We start from the raw sequence: 15,784 nt of genomic DNA on the forward strand, positions 1-15,784 counted from the left end.
TTTAAAATAGACAAAATGGATTCATCAACCTTACGAATGCAAGGACTGTGTAGTGATGTCATTAAATAAATTCTGGAATTATTATTATTAAGAATATCCTGAAATTTAACAAAAGATATTTTACAGAAAACTATAATCATGTCTATCACTGTCTTCCTCTCTCTCTCCCTCTCTTAATGACTCTTCAACCCATTCAAACAAACGTTTACTTCGGTTTAAAGATCTTGACCATCCCTTAAGGATTTCGGTATTGATTCCAAGCCAAAAGTGGCACTTCTTTAACCCTTAAATGGTCACAGTATATTTTAAGATACAACCAGCAAAAAATTCTTACGTCTTAAAATTTTGGTGGAATTCTATAAAATCAAGTTTATTGCAACTAAGACATCATAACGCTATTTTTAAAAATATGTTTTTTTTCCGGAAAATTTGTAGTACTTCTGATTAATCAGCAGTCAAAATTGAAAAACAAAATTTTGATTAAAAACTCAAAAAACTACAAATTTGAAGTTATATAATATTTACCAGATTTGAAAGTAATGTTGTTAAAAAAACTGCGTAGTGTAAATCTATTTTATTCTCTATTAAATCAAATTGTTCATTTGTAAATAAAAACTTTGTTTAATATGCACTGTATTTTGTAAGATACAATCACTATTTAAACATAAAAACACACACACATTTTTTTTTTTTTTAATATGGTATTCAGATGTTTTTTTTTATCATTTTGCATATTATAATACAAAGATTCGTATCATAAATATAAAGAAAAAAAAAAATTAAAATGCAGATTATGATCTTCTTTTAATTAAAATTTCTATATTATACCCTCCACCATAGGATTGTTGGTCTCAAAGACCATAAAGTATATATTCTGGGCCGTGGTAAAACCCTCACTTAGACTATTCAGTCAATTGTGATATCACAGTGGGGAACTTGTCTCTTATCTTTGAGTGTTGCCCGAATCTATGTTTAGCTCAATGACAAGGGTCCTACATTGAGGTGAAACCACTTAGAGAAGTTTTGAAACACTCAGAAGTGTCACCAGCATTACTGATAGGGTATAACCCATCGCTGCAAAATTTTTGGTGTTCGGTAGAAACTGGGGTTGAACCCACGACTGGCTAGTTCATTTCATTTCTATAGGAAATGTTTTTCAAACTTTTAATTCTATCAAAATTTAATTTCTTTAGGAAATTTTGTCAAAATTTTATTTTCATAGGAAATTTTGTCAAAATTTAATTTCTATCGGAAATTTTGTCAAAATTTTATTTCTATAGGAAATATCAACAAAATTTCATTTCTGTACGAAATTTTGTAAACGATTTTATTTTTTGTGGAAATTTTGTCAAAATTTCCATTTCTGTAGGAAATTTTGTCAAAATTTCATTTCTATCGGAAATTTTGTCAACATTTTATTTCCATAGGAAAATTTATCAAAATTTTATTCCTATTGAAAATTTTGTCAAAATTTTATTTCTATAGGTAATTTTACCAAAATTCCATTTCTACAGAAAATTTTGTCAAGATTTTATTTCTATAGAAAATTTTGTCGAAACTTTATTTGTATGGGAAATTTTGTCAACATTTTATTTCCATAGGAAATTTTGTCAAAATTTTATTCCTATTGAAAATGTTGTCAAAATTTCGTTTCTATAGGAAATTTTCTCAAAATTTTATACCTATTGAAAATTTTGTCAAAATTTCATTTCTATAGAAATTTTTCTCAAAATTTTTTTTTCTATAGAAAATTTTGTCAAAATTTTATTTCAATAGAAAACTTTGTCAAAATTTTATTTCAATAGAAAATTTTGTCAGAATTTCATTTCTATAGAAAATTTTGTCAAAATTTTATTTCTATAGAAAATTTTGTCAACATTTTATTTCTATAGGTAATTTTACCAAAATTTCATTTCCATAGAAAATTTTCTCAAAATTTTATTTCTATGGAAAATTTTGTCAAAATTTTATTTCTATAGAAAATTTTGTCTAAATTGTATTTCTATAGAAAATTTTGTCAAAATTTCATTTCTATCGGAAATTTTGTCAACATTTTATTTCCATAGGAAATTTTGTCAAAATTTTATAACTATTGAAAATTTTGTCAAATTTTCATTTCTATAGGATTTCTATAGAAAATTTTGTCAAAATTTCATTTCTATCGGAAATTTTGTCAACATTTTATTTCCATAGGAAATTTTGTCAAAATTTTATAACTATTGAAAATTTTGACAAATTTTCATTTCTATAGGAAATTTTGTCAAAATTTCATTTCCATAGAAAATTTTCTCAAAATTTTATTTCTATGGAAAATTTTCTCAAAATTTTATTTCTATAGAAAATATTCTCAAAATTTTATTTCTATTTCTATAGGCAATTTTCTCAAAATTTCATTTCTATGGGAAATTTTCTCAAAATTTCGTATATATTTCAGGATTGTCTGCTCCATACGTGTTAACAGTCGTCTTAGCACATTGCACTACCGATGGAATTGCCATAAGAACGTCTAACGAACATTGAAACAATTTACATGGCCACAGAAAATAGAGATACCTTCATGAAATCGTGAACGCCCGTGGACGAAACCGCGAACATTCCGTTTTGATGTTTCGTGAACATTTCCCTTTCATGCTATTACCATCCGTTCACGATTTTGGAACGTATTTCATTTCCATAGGGAATTTTGTCAAAATTTCATTTCTATAGGAAATTTTGTCGAAAATTCATTTCTATAGGAAATTTTGTCAAAATTTCATTTCCATAGGAAATTTTGTCAAAATTTCATTTCCATAGGAAATTTGGATTGCGGAGAGTTTTGGAGGGGCAAATTTCATAAGATCCGGTTAAAATTTGGCCCATATTGATCCATAATTATATATAGCCCAAAATTAAACCGATCCCAGATTTTGCGTGCACAGTCTCTTCGAGTAGTAAGACTCATCCGATCCCGTTTGGTACGTAGTGGAAAAACTGATCGTTGCATTAAAAATAAATTCGAACTTTTAATCTTTCTTGAAGGGCATACCTAAATTATACGAAATCCATCGAACAAAAAGCAATGACCACTACCATATGCCGGGTTGCATTTATTTGCCGGAATAGCTTTCCGTTGCACATAAAAGGAATGACATAAATGATGGTTTTTGGCATTTGCTTAGATTTGTTTTTGATGCAATCCCGGCTAGTTTTGGTTTTGTTATGAGAGCTTTTATTTTAATGTAAATAAATATGTGTGAGTGATTTTATTTTTGCAGTTTTTCTTTCGGGACATTCAATTTTGTTTTGAGAATATGCTGCTTCTGTCATCCTTTTAGTTGTTGTCGATGACCCTATTGGTAGGGAGGATATGCCATGTTTTTGCTTTTTTTTTAATCATGTGCATAATGTCCTATCGAAACATGGCTATTTGCTTTGATGGAATTGATTGTGAATGTTAAAAGCGAAAACATGAGAGAATTTAAAATCCTTATACTTTAAATTTTATGTACAGTGAAATTTTTTAGAAGTGGACACCCACGGTCGGCTATATTTTGTTCACATTTGACAGGGGTTTGCTTATGAGAGGTTACTTTTAATGTGATAATTGTACAAATTTTATTTCTATAGAAAATTTTGTCAAAATTTTATTTCTATAGAAAATTTTGTCAAAGTTTTATTCCCATAAAAAATTTTGTCAAAATTTTATTTCTATAGAAAATTTTGTCAAAGTTTTATTCCCATAGAAAATTTTGTCAAATTTTACTTCTATAGAAAATTTTCTCAAAATGTTATTTCTATAGAAAATTTTGTCAAAACTCTTTTTCTATAGAAAATTTTGTCAAAATTTTATTTTTATAGAAAATTTTGTCAAAATTTTATTTCTATAGAAAATTTTGTCAAAATTTTATTTCTATAGAAAATGTTGTCAAAACTTTTTTTTCTATAAAAAATTTTGTCAAAACTTTTTTTTCTATAAAAAATTTTGTCAAAACTTTTTATCTATAGATAATTTTCTCAAAATTTTATTACTATAGAAAATTTTGTCAAAATTTTATTTCTATAGAAAATTTTGTCACAATTTTATTTCAATAGAAATTTTTGTAAAAATTTTATTTCTATAGAAAATTTTGTCAAAATTTTATTTCTATAGAAAATTATTTCAAAATTTTATTTCTATAGAAAATGTTGTCAAAATTTTATTTCTATAGAAAATTTTATCAAAATTTTATTTCTGTCGAAAATTTTGTCAAAATTTTATTTCTATAGAAAATTTTGTCAAAACTTTTTTTTTCTATAAAAAATTTTGTCAAAACTTTTTTTTCTATAAAAAATTTTGTCAAAACTTTTTTTCTATAGATAATTTTCTCAAAATTTTATTACTATAGAAAATTTTGTCAAAATTTTATTTCTATAGAAAATTTTGTCACAATTTTATTTCAATAGAAATTTTTGTAAAAATTTTATTTCTATAGAAAATTTTGTCAAAATTTTATTTCTATAGAAAATTATTTCAAAATTTTATTTCTATAGAAAATGTTGTCAAAATTTTATTTCTATAGAAAATTTTATCAAAATTTTATTTCTGTCGAAAATTTTGTCAAAATTTTATTTCTATAGAAAATTTTGTCAAAACTTTTTTTTCTATAAAAAATTTTGTCAAAACTTTTTTTTCTATAAAAAATTTTGTCAAAACTTTTTTTCTATAGATAATTTTCTCAAAATTTTATTACCATAGAAAATTTTGTCAAAATTTTATTTCTATAGAAAATTTTGCCACAATTTTATTTCAATAGAAATTTTTGTAAAAATTTTACTTCTATAGAAAATTTTGTCAAAATTTTATTTCTATAGAAAATTATTTCAAAATTTTATTTCTATAGAAAATTTTTTCAAAATGTTATTACTATAGAAAATTTTGTCCAAATTTTATTTCTACAGAAAATTTTGTCAAAATTTTATTTCTATAGAAATATTTGTCAAAATTTTATTTCTATCGAAAATTTTGTCCAAATCTTTATTTCTATAGAAAATTTTATCACAATTTTATTTCTTTAGAAAATTTTATCACAATTTTATTTCTATCAGAAATTTTGTCAAAATTGTATTTCTATAGAAAATTTTGTCAAAATGTTATTTCTATAGAAAATTTTGACAAAATTTTATTTCTATAGACATTTTTGTCTAAATTTTATTACTATAGAAAACTTTGTCAAAATTTTATTTCTATAGAAAATGTTGTCAAATTTTTATTTCTATAGAAGATGTTGTCAAAATTTTATTTCTATAGAATATTTTGTCAAAATTTTATTCCTATAGAAAATGTTGTCAAAATTTTATTTCTATAAAAATTTTTGTCAACAAATTATTTCTATAGAAAATTTTTAAAAATTTTATTTCTATAGAAAATTTTGTCAAAATTGTATTTCTATAGAAAATTTTGCCAAAATTTTATTTCTATAGAAAATTTTATCACAATTTTATGTCTATCGAAAATTTTGTCAAAATTTTATTTCCACAGGAAATCTTATCAAATTTTATTTTCATAGAAAATTTTGTCAAAATTTTATTTCTATTGGAAATTTGGTCAAAATTTTATTTCTATAGAAAATTTTGTCAAAATTGTATTTCAATAGAAAATTTTGTCAAAATTTTATTTCTATAGAAAATTTTGTCAAAATTCTATTTCTATAAAAAAATTTTATCAAAATTTTATTTCTATAGACAACTTTATCAACATTTTATTTCTATAGAACATTTTGCCAACTTTTTTTCTATAGAAAATTTTACCAAAATGTTATTTCTATAGAAAATTTTGTCAAAATTTTATTTCTGTAGAAAATTTTGTTAAAATTCTATTTCTATAGAAAATTATGTCAAAATTCTATTTCTATAAAAAATTTTGTCAAAATTATATTACATGTTAGCCTGATACCGAAACAGGCAATTGACGTCCAAATGCATTATATCTAATTATACAATTATTTTTCGAGCTTTATGGACAGATATAGATTAAGGAACATGGTTAATAGAGCCATTGAAAAGAAAACGCCAGATACCAATCTATACACGCCTGGACTGTACATGTTTCGGTTCGGGCGAATGAACCTTTCCACAGCCTTTAGTATAGATCTGGCTGGGAGAGATAACTCAATTTTGGGCCCTTTATGCTAACTCCTTATGGAGAAAACATTTGGGAAATTTCCTCTTACAAATTGAATCATCTTTTCTCCCACTGTACATCATCTTTTCATATAACTTACAAGTCCCTTAATCTTATTTTTATTTCGTTTTGTTACATAGTAATGCAACAACACGAAATTTATTTTTAGAAAGCTAATATGTTAGAATTCACCTAAGTGGTGAACAGTCGAACAATGCTTATTGTTTCTACAGTCAACTACAACATATGACAATTAACAGAAACTGGTTTCCAGGATACAACAACAATTCTAACGCGTACATTAGTCGTGTTTTTCCTAGTTTTACGACGGGCTCATCGTTGCTTATTATATTACATGTTAGCCTGATACCGAAACAGGCAATTGACGTCCAAATGCATTATATCTAATTATACAATTATTTTTCGAGCTTTATGGACAGATATAGATTAAGGAACATGGTTAATAGAGCCATTGAAAAGAAAACGCCAGATACCAATCTATACACGCCTGGACTGTACATGTTTCGGTTCGGGCGAATGAACCTTTCCACAGCCTTTAGTATAGATCTGGCTGGGAGAGATAACTCAATTTTGGGCCCTTTATGCTAACTCCTTATGGAGAAAACATTTGGGAAATTTCCTCTTACAAATTGAATCATCTTTTCTCCCACTGTACATCATCTTTTCATATAACTTACAAGTCCCTTAATCTTATTTTTATTTCGTTTTGTTACATAGTAATGCAACAACACGAAATTTATTTTTAGAAAGCTAATATGTTAGAATTCACCTAAGTGGTGAACAGTCGAACAATGCTTATTGTTTCTACAGTCAACTACAACATATGACAATTAACAGAAACTGGTTTCCAGGATACAACAACAATTCTAACGCGTACATTAGTCGTGTTTTTCCTAGTTTTACGACGGGCTCATCGTTGCTTATTATATTACATGTTAGCCTGATACCGAAACAGGCAATTGACGTCCAAATGCATTATATCTAATTATACAATTATTTTTCGAGCTTTATGGACAGATATAGATTAAGGAACATGGTTAATAGAGCCATTGAAAAGAAAACGCCAGATACCAATCTATACACGCCTGGACTGTACATGTTTCGGTTCGGGCGAATGAACCTTTCCACAGCCTTTAGTATAGATCTGGCTGGGAGAGATAACTCAATTTTGGGCCCTTTATGCTAACTCCTTATGGAGAAAACATTTGGGAAATTTCCTCTTACAAATTGAATCATCTTTTCTCCCACTGTACATCATCTTTTCATATAACTTACAAGTCCCTTAATCTTATTTTTATTTCGTTTTGTTACATAGTAATGCAACAACACGAAATTTATTTTTAGAAAGCTAATATGTTAGAATTCACCTAAGTGGTGAACAGAAACATGTACAGTCCAGGCGTGTATAGATTGGTATCTGGCGTTTTCTTTTCAATGGCTCTATTAACCATGTTCCTTAATCTATATCTGTCCATAAAGCTCGAAAAATAATTGTATAATTAGATATAATGCATTTGGACGTCAATTGCCTGTTTCGGTATCAGGCTAACATGTAATATAATAAGCAACGATGAGCCCGTCGTAAAACTAGGAAAAACACGACTAATGTACGCGTTAGAGTTGTTGTTGTATCCTGGAAACCAGTTTCTGTTAATTGTCATATGTTGTAGTTGACTGTAGAAACAATAAGCATTGTTCGACTGTTCACCACTTAGGTGAATTCTAACATATTAGCTTTCTAAAAATAAATTTCGTGTTGTTGCATTACTATGTAACAAAACGAAATAAAAATAAGATTAAGGGACTTGTAAGTTATATGAAAAGATGATGTACAGTGGGAGAAAAGATGATTCAATTTGTAAGAGGAAATTTCCCAAATGTTTTCTCCATAAGGAGTTAGCATAAAGGGCCCAAAATTGAGTTATCTCTCCCAGCCAGATCTATACTAAAGGCTGTGGAAAGGTTCATTCGCCCGAACCGAAACATGTACAGTCCAGGCGTGTATAGATTGGTATCTGGCGTTTTCTTTTCAATGGCTCTATTAACCATGTTCCTTAATCTATATCTGTCCATAAAGCTCGAAAAATAATTGTATAATTAGATATTTTGTCAAAATTTTATTTCTATAGAAAATTTTGTAACAATTTTATTTCTATAGAAAATTTTGTCAAAATTTTATTTCTATAGAAAATTTTGTCAAAATTCTATTTCTATAGAAAATTTTGTCAAAATTCTATTTCTATAACAAATTTTGTCAAAATTTTATTTCTATAGAAAATTTTGTAACAATTTTATTTCTATAGACAATTTTCTCAAAATTTTATTTCTATAGAAAATTTTGTAAAAATTTTATTTCTATAGAAAAATTTGCCAACATTTTATTTCTATAAACTATTTTGTCAAAATTTTATTTCTATGACCAATTTTGTCATAACTTTATTTCTATAAAAAATTTTGTCAAAATTTTATTTCTATAGAAAATTTCGTTCAAATCTTTATTTCTATAGAGAATTTTGTCAATTTTTTTTTTCAATGAAAATTTTGTCATAATTTTATTTCTATAGAAAATTTTGTCAAACTTTTATTTCTATAGAAAATGTTGTCCAAATTTTATTTCTATAGAAAAATTTGTCAAAAGTTTATTGCTATTAAACATTTGTGCAATGCCTCTTAGTTGGCGAGGAATATGTTGAAAAATTTACCAGATCATGGAGAACTTCTTCTCTTTAAGTCAATGACAGGAGATTTCCTTTTTGCAACTGAGTCCAAACTTCATTCCACATTGCGGTGTAACCACTTAGAAAAGTTTTGAAACATTCACAAATGTCACCGGCATTACTGAGAGGGGATAATCCACCGCTGAAATACTTTTTGGTGTTCGATCGAAACTGGAGTTGGACACACGATCCTATATATACAAGCCGGGCATGCCAACCGTTGACTCCCATGCATCTAACTCATTATACTACATAATATCCGATTCTATTCTATCCATAATAGATTGCATCATTAACGGATTTCTATGCAATTTCAAACTCCATTGAATTTCTCACACAAGGCAAATGCAATTATTATTAGATCCAACCAAATCCATGGAATGTTGGCAACTGAAGAAATATTGCTTTTCAGCTACATTGTCGTATTCTACCAACAGGATTTGCTTGGGCCACATAGTGTACTCCAATTTCCAATTGGGAACATATAAACTTACTACTATGTTATGGATATGGTAGTGAAGCAGACTACAGCAGTGTTAGCGACGACAAGACTTGTCTGTTATATATTTCCAACACTTGCCTTGTATCATTACATGGTACATGGCTACATGGTACGGAAATCAATTAAAAAACAACATGCTCGAGATAGCAGTTTGGTTAAGCAGCTGTGTTGTTGGTCAATGCAACATATTTATATGGGATGTGGTAGAGTTAAAAAAAAAAAACACTTTAAATTCGTTGAACCTTTGTAAAGTCAAATTTATTTCTGATTTTTGCTTTATCTTTTTTAATGGTTCAATTTTTTAGATATTAATAATAAAAAATTAATTTTCTGTCGAATTAAATAGACCATAAGTGGGACTATCCAACATAGGGCTGAGCTGACTAGACACTGATTTAGTGAGAAATTTTATGAATTATCACCTTAATACAAATTAGAAGCCATTACAAATATGATGTCTAAAAGTTCATCTGGACCGAATCTTAGGTACGCTACACACGGTTGACACTCGAGCCATAAGTATTCTACAAACATTTGGAGAAATGTTTACGAAAAAAACTACCAAACAAAAAAATCTTATTTCGCAAAGTTTTATTTCTATAGAAAATTTTGTCAAAATCTTATTTCTACAGAAAATTTTTTCAAAATTTTATTTCTATAGAACATTTTGTAAAAATTTTATTTCTATCGAAAATTTTGTCAAAGTTTTATTTCTATAGAAAATTTCGTAAAAATTTCATTTCCATAGAAAATTTTTTAAAAATTTCATTTCTATAGAAAATTTTGTCAACATTTTATTTCTATATTTGGTTAAAATTTTATTTCTACAGAAAATTTTGTCAAAACTTTACTTCTACAGAAGCTTTTGTAAAAATTTTATTTCTATAGAAAATTTTGTAAAAATTGTATTTCTACAGAAAATTTTGTCAAAATTTTATTTCTATAGAACATTTTGTAAAAATGTTATTTCTATAGAAAATTTTGTCAAAGTTTTATTTCTATAGAAAATTTCGTAAAAATTTCATTTCTATAGAAAATTTTAAAAAAAATTTTATTTCAATAGAAAATTTTATAAAAATTTTATTTCTATAGAACATTTTGTCAAAATTTTATTTCTATGGATAATTTTGTCAACATTTTATTTCTATAGCAAATTTTGTCAAAAGTTTATTTATAGAAAATTTTGTCAAAATTTTATTTCTATGGAAAATTTTGTCAACATTTTATTTCTTTATTTGGTTAAAATTTTATTTCTATAGAAAATTTTGTCAAAATTTTATTTCTGTAGAACATTTTTTCAAAATTTTATTTCTTTTTAAATTTTTTTCAAAATTTCTGTAGAAAATTTTGTCAAAGTTTTATTTCTATAGAAAATTTTGTAAAAATGTTATTTCTATAGAAAATTTTGTCAAAATTTTATTTCTATAGAAGATTTTGTAAAAATTTCATTTCTATAGAAAATTTTTTCAAAACTTTATTTCTATAGAAAATTTTGTCAACATTTTATTTCTATAGAAAATTTAGTAAAAATTTAATTTCTATAGAAAATTTTGTCAAAATTTTATTTCCATATTTGGTTAAAATTTTATTTCTATAGAAAATTTTATCACAAATTTTATTTACACAGAAAATTGTTGTCAAAATTTTTATAAACAATTTGGTAAACATTTTATATAATTTGGTCAAAATTTTATACAAATTGGTCAAAAATTTATTTCTGTAGAAAATTTTGTCAAAACTTTATTTCTATAGAAACTTTTGTCAAAATTTTATTTCTATAGAACATTTTGTCAAAATTTTTTATCCATAGAAAATTTTGTCAAGATTCTATTTCTATAGAAAATTTTGTTAAAATTTTATTTCTGTAGAAAATTTTTTCAAAATTATATTTCTGTAGAATTTTTTTTCAAAATTTTATTGCTATAGAAAATTTAGTCAAAATTTTATTTCTATAGAAAATTTAGTCAAAATGTTATATCTATAGAAAAATTTGGCAAATTTTCATTTCCATAGAAAATTTTGTCATGATTTTATTTCTATAGAAAATTTTGTCAAAACTTTATTTCTATAGAAAATTTTGTCAAAACTTTATTTCTATAGAAAATTTTATTAAGATTCTATTTCTATTGTTAAAATTTTATTTCTGTAGAAAATTTTTTCAAAATTTTATTTCTGTCGAAACTTTTGTCAAAATTTTAGTTCTATAGAAAATTTTGTCAAAACTTTATTTCTATAGAAAATTTTATTAAGATTCTATTTCTATTGTTAAAATTTTATTTCTGTAGAAAATTTTTTCAAAATTTTATTTCTGTCGAAAGTTTGTCAAAATTTTTTTTCTGTAGAAAATTTTTATAAAATTTTATTTCTGTAGAAATTTTTTTCAAAATTGTATTTCTATAGAAAATTTTATCAAAATTTTATTTACATATAAAATTATTGTAAAATACTCGTATTCTCTAGAAAATTTTATACCTATAGAAAATGTTGTCAAAATTTTATTTCTATAGAAAATTTTGTCAAAACTTTATTTCTGTAGAAAATTTTGTCAAAACTTTATTTCTAAAGAAAAATTTGTCAAAACTTTATTTCTATAGAAAATTTTGTCAGAACTTTATTTCTATAGAAAACTTTATTAAGATTCTATTTCTATTGTTAAAATTTTATTTCTGTAGAAAATTTTTTCAAAATTTTATTTCTATAGAAAATTTTGTCAAAACTTTATGTCTATAGAAAATTTTGTTAAGATTCTATTTCTATTGTTAAAATTTTATTTCTGTCGAAAATTTTTTCAAATTTTTATTTCTGTCGAAACTGTGTCAATTTTTTTTTCTGTAGAAAATTTTTTTCAAAATTTTATTTGTGTAGAAATTTTTTTCAAAATTGTATTTCTATAGAAAATTTTATCAAAATTTTATTTACATAGAAAATTATTGTAAAATACTCGAATTCTCTAGAAAATTTTATTCCTATAGAAAATGTTGTCAAAATTTTATTTCTATAGAAAATTTGTTAGGTACATCTTAGTTGGAGAGGAATATTCGGCAAAATCCAAAACCAAAGCATCATGAATTCTACCATTCTACCAAACAGTAAAAAATCTACCATTGCCCCTACATCGTGGATTGAGTAAAAATGTCAATTAAAGACCACAATGGAATTACTTGTATTGTACTCTGAAAAATACATTGTGGCACATACAAGGTTTCCACGTCCATAATATGCGAATGCTACTTTTTGTAGCATAGAGGCGAATATCGGCATTGGGCACCCCCGAAATTTGACAGCTCTATCGTAAAGCTTTCACCAATGTGGTATCACAATGGACTGAATAGTCTAAGTGAGCCTGAAATATCGGGCTGCCACCTGACTTAACCTAACCTATCGTAAAGCTTGACATTTGTGAGGTGTCTAAAAGCGATAATGGTTAACCGAATTCATTTACACAACCCGAAACCGGATAGAGAAAAAAATTGAATTTTCGGTTAATCGTGAAAACCGGTTTTTAACCATCGGTTAACCGGTTTCCTGTATTTCAATTAAATTTCAATCAACTTTGTCATGTTTTTCTTCCAAAACTGGAACTTTTTGCAGAGAGATACTGAAGATGGAACGTTTTCAAAACTTTTGTTTTTTCGTTGCGTGTGCCGTAATATAACAACCCACTTTTTTGTCCAAAATGCAAGAGCTTGTCTTGCACGACATGTGGTTGCAAAAGGAAAGAAGAAATTTCTGAATTTTCTGAATAATTTTCCTCTTAAAAAAATTACTTTTTACAATTTTATATACAAATCCCTGTAGAGTACACTTTCGGCCGTTTATAATTTTTCATTACAAACTCCATAATAATTTTTTTTCTTTGCTGACGGCTATTTACAAAAGATTACCACTCCCCAGGTTTGCTCCAAAAAATAAACCTTTTATCTTTATAAATTATTATAGATAATTATATTATTGGCTAATACTTACCAATTTTTGGTCAATTGTAATATTCAAAGTTGACTTTTTTCTTGATTCGTTCAAAATGTGATAGATATGGAGAATGCTTTTAATGCTGACTCTGTCTGTATTGTAGATTCGATGATAATTTCAATATTCCAAATTCAATTACAAATGTGATAATTGATATAGTTTTTGTTTTTGTTGCCCCATTAATGAATGTCTATGGGGGTCTCTGGAGGCAAGGGCTTGCTGGATTCAATAAACGCTCAACATGGGTCGTTTTGTGGCTTTAGCCTGCATGAATGAAAGCTTTTATGCAAATTTATGGTGTTTTGCTGATGATGTCGGTAATTTTTTGAAGTTATTCTTGCATTATTTTTTTTTTCAATATTATTAAGCACACTAAACACAAATTCACAAATATCGCTACAAGCATACACATACACTGATATGAACGTATATTGAATTTGCTATAGAAATTTTTTTCACTTGATAATTTTTTGATTTACAACTATTTATAAATTTTTTTTTCTCCCATATATTGTGAAATATATTTTATATATTTTAATTAAGCATACCAAAAGTTTCTTAACGCTTCGATAATATTTTCAGGATAAATAGAGGGGAAATTAATTCCATGCCCAGAAATGAATTCGTTATCGAAATTAGACATTCAGTTTCAATAGCCCAGAATTTTAAAAAATATTAAAATTAGTTTTTTTTTAAATTATTTTTAATTTAAGTTTTTCACATACATATTAGTTTATAAGTTTTTAAAATAAGTTTGTTTTTTAGCCCAATTTTCTATTTTTGTTAGTATCTATGAATAGTACACGTTTATTATTTTACTATTATTGTATGTTTTATACGCCTCAATTATTAATCGAAAAATGTTTATTGTACTATTATTAAGTTTATCTTAAACTTATAAAAATTAAATTAAATTAATTTTAATTTAGTTCTATATTTTGCCGAAAACTAATGTTTTTTGTTATCCTTGAAAACTAATTTCGATTTTTTTTTCACAACCGTTCCGATTTTAAGCGAGCGTAACTTGTTTGCTTGGTGAAATTAATAAGTCAAGACCATTTTCGAAATAACATTCATAGTTTTTTTTTTAAATTTTTTTTTAATCTTAATTTAGTTATATTTTAAACACAGATCTATACATATATAATGTTATATTTAATTATTTTATTTTACTAAATGTCACTAATTTTATTATTTTTGATTTGATTGATTTGATTACAATGTTTCCAGTTGATATGAATATGCTATGCTAATGATTCTTCTGGTTTTTGTTATTGCACAAATATAAAAGTATACTTTTAGGCGTTGCGTAAAAATTCAATAAATTTTCTTTGATTTTTTTAGTTACACGTAGATCCTGCAAGAATAAGAAAACAAAAAACTATAGATTAATTTCAATGGTATAACAATTTTATAATAAATAGCCCATACTATATTCAGTGAAACCTCTCAAACGTGAACACTCTAAAACGTTGACTGCTCTCAAAAGCGGACAATTTTCGTGAGGCTTTTGTTATATTATCAAATTTAAATTAATCTCTCATAAGTGAACATCTCTTAAATGTCGACAAAATTTACTACCAAAGGTCGCCAAAATGTTGTCCACATATGGGAGATGTTTAATAATGAGAAGTTAAATTAAATGTGATAATAAAGTCTCACGAAAATTTTCCAATTTTAAGAGGTGTCCGTTTTTTAGTCTGCTGGTCGCTAGTCTGGTGGACATCTATGGAGAGGAAGTGCAACAGTGCAACACAATTTTACAACGGGCCCAACGGAGGGAGCCACCGTGGTGCAATGGTTTGCATGCCCGCCTTGCATACACAAGGTCGTGGGTTCGATTCCTGCTTCGACCGAACACCAAAAAGATTTTCAGCGGTGGATTATCCCACCTCAGTAATGCTGGTGACATTTCACTGCATTGTGGAACGCCGACTATAAAAAGGAGGTCCCTTGTCATTGAGCTTAACATGGAATCGGGCAGCACTCAGTGATAAGAGAGAAGTTCACCAATGTGGTATCACAATGGACTGAATAGTCTAAGTGAGGCTGATACATCGGGCTGCCACCTAACCTAACCTAACCTAACGGGCCCAACGGACATGTTGTCTTCGCTACGTCAAGAAGGCTACGTCAACTAGAGCCTTGGAGACGATATAGAACCATCAAATGATAATAAAGAAGACGGTGGCCTGAGGTGGCCATAGATGCCGAATTTAATATTTTGAAGCCAGTAAGATGGCCCTGCTAGAATGGGACCCCAGAACAAATAGCAGAGGGAAATAACTTCTACCACGGTTGCCATTCGAGCCAAAAATAATCTACCAAAATTTGAAAAATTTTTTACCAAAAACCTACCAAATCAAAAATTTTATTTTGCCAAACTTCATTTCGATAGGAAATTTTGTCAAAATTTTATTTCTATAGAAAATTTTT

The 15,784-nt window shown here is 26.5% G+C and overlaps 1 protein-coding gene across 1 annotated transcript in view; it reads right to left on the reverse strand.

Annotated features, from left to right (window-relative positions):
* Positions 1-13,839, reverse strand: part of LOC142235289 (uncharacterized) — a 483,342-nt gene extending 469,503 nt beyond the window's left edge. The window contains exon 1 of the mRNA XM_075306540.1: positions 13,346-13,839. The gene's annotated coding sequence lies outside the window, so the exon portion shown is untranslated. The remainder of the gene's footprint in view (positions 1-13,345) is intronic.
* Positions 13,840-15,784: the final 1,945 nt, after the last annotated feature.

Source organism: Haematobia irritans, chromosome 4 (assembly GCF_050003625.1).
Source record: "Haematobia irritans isolate KBUSLIRL chromosome 4, ASM5000362v1, whole genome shotgun sequence".
NCBI lineage: Eukaryota > Metazoa > Arthropoda > Insecta > Diptera > Muscidae > Haematobia > Haematobia irritans.